At 35.5% G+C, this 11,766-nt stretch overlaps 1 long non-coding RNA gene across 1 annotated transcript; it reads right to left on the bottom strand.

The window, feature by feature from the left end:
- Window positions 1–685: 685 nt before the first annotated feature.
- Window positions 686–10,018, bottom strand: LOC136817377 (uncharacterized). Its single transcript, XR_010848075.1, has 4 exons — window positions 9,859–10,018; window positions 9,522–9,572; window positions 8,903–9,050; window positions 686–1,519 (listed from the first exon to the last, which is right to left on the bottom strand). It is a non-coding gene; the product is annotated as an uncharacterized lncRNA (long non-coding RNA).
- Window positions 10,019–11,766: the final 1,748 nt, after the last annotated feature.

Raw genomic sequence — 11,766 nt, 5'->3', positions numbered from 1 at the left:
CAGGGAAAATTCTGAAAACTCATAAACTCGCTAGGGTAGTCATTTGAGGAACAGTAGTGTGGTCGTGTTACAAAAGTACAGGCTGTTTGTAGGAAAAAAATAATATCTAGTTTAAATTTTCTCCAGACCTTCTCTATAGGATGGTTATGTCTCAGGAAAGAATCCCCTAAAATCCCACCGGTGGAACATCCCTTTTTTGGGCTATTTCTTTTTTCCCCAGGCATATACCATTCGAAAGCTCTCAAAAAACTATATAGAAGACTTTTAAACGGGTATAGCCGATTTCATTACCTAACTCGAGAAAATTCACGCAGAAGATGCAATTTATGGTCAATTTTAAGACTAAAATTTGGCGAAAAGTGGAACTTGGGCATGGAATAGGTAATGAAATCGGCTATACCCGTTTAAAAGTCTTCTATATAGTTTTTTGAGAGCTTTCGAATGGTATGCATGATATTGTCTGAAAATGAGTTTGAAATTTTCAAAAAAATTCGCCCTTAGGGTTTTGCCTGGGGAAAAAAAGAAATAGCCCAAAAAAGAGATGTTCCACCAGTGGGATTTTAGGGGATTTTTTCCTGAGACATAAGCATCCTATAGAGAAGGTCTGGAGAAAGTTTCAGCTATATATTATTTTTTTCCCGTAAATTATGCTAAACGACCCCACTACAGTGAAAAGTTGAGAAAATAATCAAGAAAACATTTCGCAATATTTTCGGCTGTTTTACAATAACAAAATTTTTCTACCCAAGAGCTTCTTCCAAGGTTTATCTGGTGTCTGAGCCAGTCATTAAAGGCTAGTTGGAAGGATCAGAATAAATCCTTCTTTATTTTCTCATTGGTCACCGTAACATTGAATGTTTCTCGTTTCTCAAATCAACTTTATATTCTTTCACAATTAAACGGCTGTAGAAAGTATGGTACTTTGACCAACGCGGCATCTTCTCTTCGCAACATACTTTGTATCCATGGTAACGTATGTTTTCGTGTACCGAGCATCACGAATCCTGACATTGCGTTGAGGAGAATCATCAAGTACCAACGGAACTTTTTTCTTTCCCTTGCTCATATATTCCCTTTTCAAGAGTGTTCGTGGATGAATTTAGTTTTCGAATTTTATCGTGTTCGGCATTTTCAATACTATTTGGTATTTTACATAACGTGTCCGATTGTTCTTTGAAAGTAGTGGTCACACGTTTTAAATTATTGACCGTGGTCATAAGGTTTTTATAAAAACATAACGGCTCTTTATCTTCACGTTTCAAAAGTTCAAGCTCCGTTTGTAACCATGACAATGCATTGTTGACGTAATCGATTTGGTCCCCAGCCGCCATTTTGTTTTTACGGGGTGCTTGTGGCGGTCGATTTTCTATCTTGACAGGTGTATGTTTGATAACGCCCATGGATGGAAAGGGTTCAACGATAACATTATATTCAAATTTCTCAACGACGTCTTCGTTTTCGAAGATGGGTTGAAGGTCGGGACCCGCTGATATTTTTCTCTTGTTTGTTAACATTGTTGCTGAAATGAGAAAAAAATGGAAAAATAATAAATAAATGCTAAGTGCAACGAAACATTGTCAGTGTAGCAAATTCAGTAAAAAGATTTAGATTTAGCGAAACAGGAGGCAAAACCACGAATCAAAAACTCTCTCGATACTGCTCCATTCAACGATTTCTTTTATAGCAACACTTGACAGTATCCAGAAAATTCTCCTTATAAAGGATCTGTCTGTATGTGAACGGAAAGAATTAAAGGGAAGTTTCAGACATTCATTAAACAAAACTGTCATGCAAGAATCCTTCATCTGTGGTTTATTTTAACAACCTCCTGTTGGCCTCCGCTCCAAGGCTTCCTCGTTTCAACTCATTTCTCAATTTTCTCTTTTCTCTCCTACACACCAAAAGATTGCACAATAGGAGGATGACATTGGCGTGTTTGGAACGGGAACCTCTTTGTTAACGACTAAAAAAAAACATTTCAAGAATCTGCTGATAGATTTTCACTCCTCACTGAAAACCACTTTGCCAGCAAACCCCGGGGGGGGGGGGGTGGCACTGGGTTTGCGGACTGACGGTATGTGCGGGCCAAAAATTGGCTTTTAAAATTGCACCCTTACAGTGCAGCAAAAATCAGTGAAAATCATACCCTTAGAGTGCATTTTCCCCCAAATTTTCGATCCTTTTCGTGCAAAAAATGGTCAAAATTCTAGCATTTTTGGTCAAAATATCTAGATTTTTCAAGAATTTTCTGAAATTTCTACCCTTACAGTGCATCTCTAGTTTTTACGACCCTTACAGTGCATTTGAGGTGCCTTGAAAAAGACACCCTTAGTGCCCGCACATACCCGTCGGTCCTTTTGCCCAGCTGCCCCCCCCCCCGGGCAGCAAACAAACAAACAAACAAACAAACAAACAAACAAACAAACATTAAGTCAAAAATAATTTGAAAGTGAAATATGTAAACAGAGGAATAAAGTCCAATCCCGAACTCGTTTGCTTAGAGATCAAACGCACGTCAGAATTGTACGGATTATTTTAAAGCAACTGCTTCCTTCATTCTATCGCAGGAAATACTTTCTAAATTCAGAGGAAGGAAGAGAATAACCAAAGTATGAATCACCAGACTGAAAGTGAAAGAATTCAAGAAATTCTTGACCAAGTGATTCCAGTTCTGACCTATTGTCTCGAACCAACAATGAGGATTATGTCCGAAATTCCAATCTACTTTATAAGCTCCCAAAAAAGGTCTGGAGGCCAGATACTACTAGTTAAAAGCGATTCTTAGCTAAAAATTCTCTGGAAATAGGAAAAACACTATTGTCAGACAAATCATGAATAATACATGAAAATAAAGTCTAAAAGTCAGTTCATTATTTTTTCGGTTTTTACAATAAAGATAGCTCCCAAAAGCTTGTTTAATTCGAGGCTAAAAAACTGAGAAAGCGAGTACTTTTTCTTTTTTAACCGAAATTGAAATTTGGAATCAAAATTGGAAGATATTTTTAGAGATATTATTCACCGTCGATCTTATTCAAAAGGTCATCTTCCAAAAGAACAACCTGAAATTTGTTTACGGACTTTTTGCTATGGATGTGAAAAAACAAAATCGCCTCATCGATATTCTTAGTCAAGATCCTGGGTCAGACTTTAGCACACTCGAAAGTCCATCATAAGAGTTACGAAAACAAAAAGTCAAAATAGTCACCTCCAAACTCTCTCTAACGGTATGAAAACCACAAAAAAACAAAAACAGAGTCGCTAAATTCAAGAAATCTTCAGTCTCGCTGTTCTCCGATTTCGGTCGGCGCATATGCACGCAACCTTTTTTACCCAAGTACCCCTGGTAGTCACAAGTAGCTACTCCTAAGTTGATATCATAAATTGATAATCAAAATCAATGGAATTCATTGCAAACTTTGCAATGCAGGTAGAGAAGCAACGTTAATACGATAGCAGAAAGTAAAACAATTAGAAAAGCTAAAAAAAAGGCTCTACTCTTTGCTCTCTTCCAAAGCTGAGAGAACTTGTGTAACATTAGAGTACCTCCCCTTACAATAACAATCACGCAAATGAAATGCTTAAAAGTGTTTTCAACTTCATCTATAGTTTTATAACGAGGAGCCAGTAAGAGAGAAGTCACTCCAGTGTAATTTAAAGAATTTCCAAACCACAAACAACAAAATCTGATATCGAAATTTTTCAATCGATCCAAGAGCCAACGAGGTCATCCATCATATAATTACGTAATATGACGAAATAAAATTCATTAGAAAAAGGGATGAAAAGTTTTTCGTGTATTACAGAATACGGTATGTGAAAAGCTGAAAATTTTGGGTAAAAAATAGAGGAAAGAAATTTAGCATTTTGAGGGTAAAAATGGTGGTTAGTTACCCCCCCCCCGTTCGGGGATCAATAAAATGAAGAATGAAGATTACTTTCAGAAATTACAGGACATACACGAAGAACCCATGAAAATGAATATTTGAAGCTCAAAAGAATCGCATTATCACATTAACATTGAACATAACAATAACAACTTAAAAATATCTGAAATGCTTTCACTTAAGTTCATAACAAACTACTAGTTGAAAACTGAGACAAATTATTTTGTGCCACTCACAAGCATGATATGTCTTCTTTGTTACAAATATAGTTGACAGTAATAATTCGATCAATGTCAAACGTAGAGATATGCAACAAGGGAAGAAACCCGTCCAAAGAAGAGAAAAGAGCTGTATATAATCACGAGAAACTTTTCGAAAACCGATTTGTCCAGATTTATTTGGTAACATTGAATCAAAATAAGAAATATTTCATTCAATAAAAGTAAAAAAAACAAAAAAAACAGTTGTACTAGTAAATTTTCGTGACACCGTTATATGAGTATTATGAAAGAAGTTATGAATGATTTTCTATTAAAAGGACGGTTGGAATGTCGCCTGGAAACCACTGACGAAATTCCAGTTTCCTTTGAACGAAATATTTGTGATTTGTAATACCCCCTTTTGAAGGGGCGGAGTCAGTACCAGACTTCTGTGTAGAAAGAATTTGAAGCATTTTATTAACAAAATGATACAATGTGCATACACCTCCTCCTTCTTGCCTTTCTTCGTGCAACAAATATAAAATATCCGCTAACCGAATAATTATTATCCATATAGCGGTCATTAAAGTAAGCCATTAAAGATTCGAACGGCAGGCGGTATTGAAAGGTTCTATGACTCAAATAGTCATACCTGCGCTGAAAAAACTAAGGCGTCGCGCTTCAGAGGGCTGAAATATCATTAACAGCCCTGTTTATAGGGCGATAACGTCATTTGCGGCCCGCTCGGAACTTTATTGAAGTCGTTGCATTGAAGCGAAAAGACTAAACTAACGTCAGAAAAAAAAACCTTTTGGTCATTTGCGGCCCGCTCGCAAGGGTACTCAAAACTTGTTAAAGTCATTGCATTGAAGCGAAAAGACTTGGCTGACGCTAAAAAAAACTTTGTTTGAATGTCCGATATGGATAATAATAATAATAGCGTTAAGCTTCCGCTTCGCGTCGGGCCCAAATGACACTCTCGGGCTAATAATCAAACTGCGCGGGCAGAAAATAACAACAACGACCTCAAACTGAACGCTATTGTTATATTGTTAAGCAATATTTAAGAGCAGCTAAACGCTAACTAAAACTCGCGATTTTAAAAACGTGAATTTCCCTAAATTAGCACAAAGTATGCGATAACAACTAATCTGCCAGATCCTATAATATGAAATTGTTTGAAGGATAAATACAAACTTAAGTCCCCAAAAAATTCATTCATAACCGATGAACAAGCTTATCCTGGTTTCATTCATTTCAAAATAGAAGAAAGTTGACAAGTTCAGTTAGTCATTAAGCGGTGAGCTGGTCATTTAATTAACATCGTGTTTAGAAATGTTTATTATTTCAAAGTTTGCGCAAAAAATTGGCAATAGTTGTGAGAAATAAGGGTCTAATTACACAACACCAGAAGCGGATGAAATTAAAGACCCAATTAAGTATCAATGTTCAAAGTCCATAGATCAACTTGTGGAAATCATCATTAAGTGGTCATTATAAATTATTGAGATTAGTTGGATAATTGGGTAAGATGATTGAGGTATTTATGGATTAAAGTTTTTGGTTGATTTAAAGGGTGATAAGGCAGAAAAGCTGCTAAACCTCTAGACTAGAGTCTACTTTTGGCTGAACTTTGCTTTTTGACAATTTTTGATGACGCTGAGTCCAGTGAAGTAGACTAGGAGCGTTTGGCGAGGTCGACATTTTGAAAAAGAATGTTTAAAATCCAAATAACAAAAAAACTACTTGGAGTTGAAAGATGTAATCAAAAATGAGAAACAAACATCAATAACAGATTTGCAATCACTTATTCTCAAATAAAAACATTGCTTCGTACTGTTTTTACCTTCCAAAAAGAACTAAAATCTGGCGGACTGTTTTACAGTCCGCCTAAGCAAAAGCATATTACCATATACTACCGGGCCACTTAATCGCGCCATCCAGTCTATCAAAGAGCTTTAAATGGACCCCGGGCTGCTAAACCTCTTGAATCGAATAAGAATTTAATTTAAGTTTTACCCGAAATTGGCCACCCTCTAAACAAAACCTAACTACGGAACTTTTGCACAGAAACTGCGACTCATGAACAATCAGATTTTAAAGTCAATCTCAAAATGGATAAACGTTCAGAATTGAATCCGTCGAAATGCTGTGCAAATCTTAAGCTTCGTTTTTCTTGCTTGAGAAAGGTTGAAGATTTTTCACTAGCGTCTTCAAGGTTTTAACTCAATGATCTCAACTCAACCGTTCCTCATGCTGCTCCTTCGTAAATCACTTAAGTGTGTATTCATTACCGTAAGTCTAATACCAACACATTGGCTATGAAGTATTACCCTGTACAATACATTACAAAAGTCCATCATTCATGCCCAGAAACCGATATGTCAAAACTCCAATATGGCATCTCTTAAAGACAACGACGCCAAAAGAAAATGTTTTGAAAAACAAGAAATTATTTTGTCTTTTGAATGTTTGTAGCCATGAAAAAATGTGAAAATTGTGAAGAGAGCAATTAAGCAAGCCATCGTATTACAACATTGACGTATCCTCAGGAAAATGTACAACGAAGGAGAGCCACAGTGAAGAAAATTCAACACGGTGGAGCGCACACGTAGAGAAATTTGTTTCGATTGGAGGGTGACTTTATCTAACATTTTGCGGTAACAACAAAAAAAATTTGTTGAAACAAAAAAAAAATGTTAGCGATTTTTCATCATTTGTCATTTCCAGTTTTTCTGGTTTTCGCTCCAACACGTTTTTCAAGAGAGAAATCGAAGGGGAATCAATCGCACATGTCCATTAGACATCTTTTCAACATCCATAGGGAAACCACAACCTTCGCTAATTAACTCCTCTCTCAACCACACTTGGACATAACAAAACGATTTCGCACCTTCTCGAGTTTCGCGCGATGAAAGCTCACAGGAGCCAAATCATGATGTGTTGTTTTGATAACACACGCTAATGCATTTTTCTTTGCACGCTGCTGAGCTACTTTGTTGTCTTTCTGATGACGATTTCTTTGGTACAAACACTCCAAACTTACAATAATCGCACCAGCATTAAACAGCATTTCATACGAAGGAATCCTGTACATTCCTGAGCATTATATTTCTAGATGAGTTTCAGGGAAACAAATATAAAGGACTCGCAACCTAAACCTTAAGTCCGCAAAATAACAAATTACTGTCTGAATTTTTCAAACTACAAGACCAGACCAAACTTTTGCAGAATTCCAAATAAATATTTAAGAACTCATGCGCAATTTAAAAGAACAATTCTACCCTGGGTTGGAATGTGTACCCCAAGCAAAGTTAAATTTCGTAATCTCGTTTAAGGCTATTACATACATTTTTCAGACAATAGGTTTTATTGACAAGAGAAAACTTTAAGGGTTGAGCTAATGCTAAATTCTTTTCTAGAGGGGTTAACACAGCAGCACCCATAAAATTAAAAAGGGAGATAGTTCAAACTCAACGAAGGAGGGTGGGATTATTTGAAAGTTTATCTATTTCTTGATAGGATAAAACAGGATTTGACGATCAGACTAGAAACCCGGGTTGACTTTATAATAACATGCCAAAAGAAATGAATTTTCTCAAAGAAGATGGTATACTGATAATAAATAACTTATACGATTTAAAGTAAAAAGTATATTGAGGCGGAGAGAAAGCCTCTTAGCTGATGAAAGATAAATGGCTTCGTCTTTTTTGACGTCTGTTATGGAACTCTGAAGCTAATCAGTTCGAAGCTCGAGAGAATATTACATCACACTCTACCAACAAAGCCAAACAAAACTTAACAGAGGCTTTGCATAAAGAGCTCTTTAGACTCCAGACAACTCTCAGCAAACAAAATTATCGAAAAGCCGTTCCCACTTTAAAGTTATCAAGTTTGTATCATCAGACAACAAAGTTGGAAAATATTAAAAGGTTCTTTCCATCATTAGTCACTTTATAAGTGGATTATGACATCACCCAGAACCCATCATCATTTGATATGGGATTTGAAATGAGATTTGCTGGTCTCATGATGAGTAGTTCTGTAAAATGAAATCTGTCTGGGAAATGCTACAGGGGCGTACAAGGATACCACGTGGGCACTACTATTTAAAATAGGTTCATACATCTTTTTTAAATTTCTATAGAATAGGAAAAATGTTCTCAAAACCCGTAATATGAAAATAAACCTAGGCAATCCAATGCCTTTCAGTGATTACTTAACGATAGAAAAATTTAATTTATTTTAAAGATAATCAAAGGTGACGACCCACTACCAACTTTCAACTATTTTGAAAATATGAGAAAAAAATATGCATATTAGAAAGGTCCACACTAAACAGCAAAAATTTTGACGTTTTTATGAAAGACTTGTAGAATTCTTTTATAAAGGATACCCCCGCAATGAAAATACTTTAAATCCTTTAAATCCACAAAAATTGACCTTATTCTCGCAGGCTAACTCAAACACCAGTACCGTAGTTGCCATTCCTGGCAAACATTCATGGCGTATTTCCAGGTTCTTTCGGCTGTTTTTCGGACAAATCGAGTTTCTATTCAGTAATTCAAACTAAACCTTGGTCTCCGCAGCTGGAAATGAGTTTAACATGCTCTCTATAGTTTGAATCCTACTCTAATTCGAAGAAGTTAGTCCCTTGAAGATCGAATTAGAGAGAGACAACTGTACAGGCGTTATCATGGAAGTTGTTTTAAAGACTTACTCAGCTAGTGATTAAACTCTATAAAGCTTGCCAATCACAAAGGATACCAAATACTGTAGTGTGAATAAAGAAACTTAAATAAATGGAATGGTCCATACCTGCTCAGAATTCTTCTTCGAGGGCTGATTGAATGACTTTTCCTATAAAACGACACACTTTTTGGATTTTGTGACGGGTCTTTGTGGCTTCTTACAGCTTCGGTTGTCCTCCATAATTCGAATTTTGAAAATTGACAAGAATGAAAACCTAAGAAAACGAAAATGAACCTCAATTAACAATAATAAGCCTAAATTTTAGAGTTAATATACCAGAACCAAAATAATACCCCGTTATTCCGAATGGGCTGGTTAGTAGATCTACTATAATAGTTCAGAAAGCAAGGGTATTATAACAGATGGGAAATAGTTCGGGTATCTCCATATTGTGGATAGAGGTGACATCCAAGAGCACAATGATTTTGTGGGTGTAAAATTTAGGGAACTACTCTTGAGGAAGAAATTCAGAGGGTTTTTGGTCGAAAAGAGACGTGGTGTGGTGTCAGTGAAAATTCTTCGTCCAGTATCCGAAAAATGACCTCCTCAAAGTCTAAAATCCACCTTAGTTCCACCCCTTCTTTTAAGGAACTTATGTTACGAGAAAGCATGCTTGTTGTTAGGATTAGAGGTTGAAAAATGAGTTCAACCATCAAAGGATCTCCAGTAAAGAAATAATTCTTACCTTCTTTCTTCTGTCCAGTGATATTCCAAATGGAAATATTTTTTGGTGGTTCTGGTGGAAAAGAAAATATAAGAGATTTAAACAAAGGGAAAATGGGGGGCAAGGAATAACAAACACATGCAACAGACCACATCACAATAAAACAATGCTCTACATTCTTTGCACGTGCAATGAAAGAGAACTGTTTATGTCGTAGCGTTGATAAAATATAATTTGCATTGACGTTTCACATCATTTAAAGGGATTTCAAATCAATTTTTCGTGTATTCTTTCTCTGACAATTGATGATGATGACAATGTTAAAGTAATTAAATACCATGGAACAAACCTGACAAACCTGTTTCTCAAACCTCTGACCGTTCTTTTGTTTTCGTGTTTTGTTCGCATGAGACTACATGTTGTCAACACGTGCAGATTTTCAGTAAAAAGATTTGGATTTAATTTTTTGTAGCATTTTCTTTGTGTGCGTGCCCAGTCCAATATTTATCTTGAGATTTTTATCTAGAGATTTTTGTCTTGATCTGAAAAAGAACGGAATTAGAAGATTAGTTCGCAATCTCCTTTTGTTTATCCCTTTGACACACCTATGATGCACTGTAATTGTCTAATGACCCGAAGTCGAAACTTTTAGTGTCTTTAAGCCGTGTTCAATTCTACTTCACGTTTCTTATAAGAGCAAACTATATAAGAACATAAGGTTTCGATGACCATTTTTGAGTATTTTTGTCCATTTTCCTAATAAATTGAGTGTTCTAGGGTCTACAAAGCCTTAAAATGTTCTTAAATTGTTCTAACAATTTGGCCATCGAAGCCTTATGTCATGGTTTCTGCCTACTTTTTCAGCCCCCCCCCCTTAAAATGCAATTTTGCCCTTAAAGAAAACTCCCCCCTTAAATCGAACAAAAATTACCGGTACCCCTTGTTAGAATGTCCCCCCTTAAAATGAAAAAAAAAAGAGGAATCCCCCCTCAGATTTTTATTTTTAGACTTTGACAATAACAAAGTACAACGATTGGTTTGATATCAATGTCATCAACATTATAATAGGTACCTAATGATATCCAACTAAAAAAAATTCAATAAAAAGAAATCATTGAAAATAAACTGGATCCTATAATCAAATGATACAAATAAAACTTTTTATGAATAAAACCAAACAAAAGATGCAGTATCTGGTACAACAGTTGTGTTTTGTTCATATCTTAGGCCTTGTAAATTATCTTTATCATTAGATTTGAACTGGGAATGTTTTCTGATTGTAGTCCTAGTTTAAGTTAGGTCGAGTAAGTGGTCTTCCCAAGTAGAGATTTTAGGCAGTAAAACACAAGTAAGATTTCATGCTTATGACATTGATTTTTGATGTGACAGAGCTGAAAATGTCAAAGATCATTAATGTTAAAGATCATTGATGTCGACCAACTATTTCAAGAAAATCTTTGTACCCTTCAGCAAACAATATTTACAATAGAGAGAGAGGGAAGAGAGTATGCAGATTCATGGGACCCGGTGAGCCATTTGTATGGGGGAGGGGGCAAGATTTAGGAAAAAAAATGTCGAAAATTTTTCACTGAAGAAATGAAGATTTTTCACTTTTTACACCCTCAAAACAGCTTAAAACGTTATCTAATTGGGGAGAATAATAGTTTTTATGGTTTGATTTGGTCTGTTAAAGGTCATTCTAATGTAAATAACTTTCAATATAGTATGGTCTGCAAAATAGTGGGCATGAGATTGTGAGCACAAAAACGGGAAAGAAGATATTATTAGACAAAGAAAATTATTATCAATAAAACCAAATATTTTAGTCCCCCCTTTTTTCTTATTTTGATAGATTATTGCAGCCCTTGATAAAGAATCCCCCCTTATTTAAAAAAAATGATAAAAATCCCCCTTTTTTTAAAAGGCAAATTTTTTGACCCCCCCCTTATTTTAAGGGGGGGGGGCAGTAACCATGTTATGTTCTTATATAGTTTGTTCTTATAAAAAAACGTGTAAACCCAATTTCTTAAGAAATCCCACAAAAATACATACTCACATTTTTTGGCTGAAAAATCAAAAAGTTAAGAAGATCAAAAATTTCCCTGAATTATGGTACTTATAAAGTATTTATGTTAGAGCTAATACGTTTTTAGGTACTTTTGAAACACAATGTTCAAAAATCATTTGTATTCGTTACACTTTGATACACACTCCTGGAGGGAGAAAGATAATTCAAAATGGTACCTTCCTTATTGGAAGGATATGA

Source organism: Clytia hemisphaerica, unplaced genomic scaffold (assembly GCF_902728285.1).
Source record: "Clytia hemisphaerica strain Z4C2 unplaced genomic scaffold, Clytia hemisphaerica genome assembly, whole genome shotgun sequence".
In the NCBI taxonomy this organism is placed as follows: domain Eukaryota; kingdom Metazoa; phylum Cnidaria; class Hydrozoa; order Leptothecata; family Clytiidae; genus Clytia; species Clytia hemisphaerica.
Note: the sequence above shows the minus strand (reverse complement) of the source record. Positions and strands in the feature narration are given on the sequence as shown.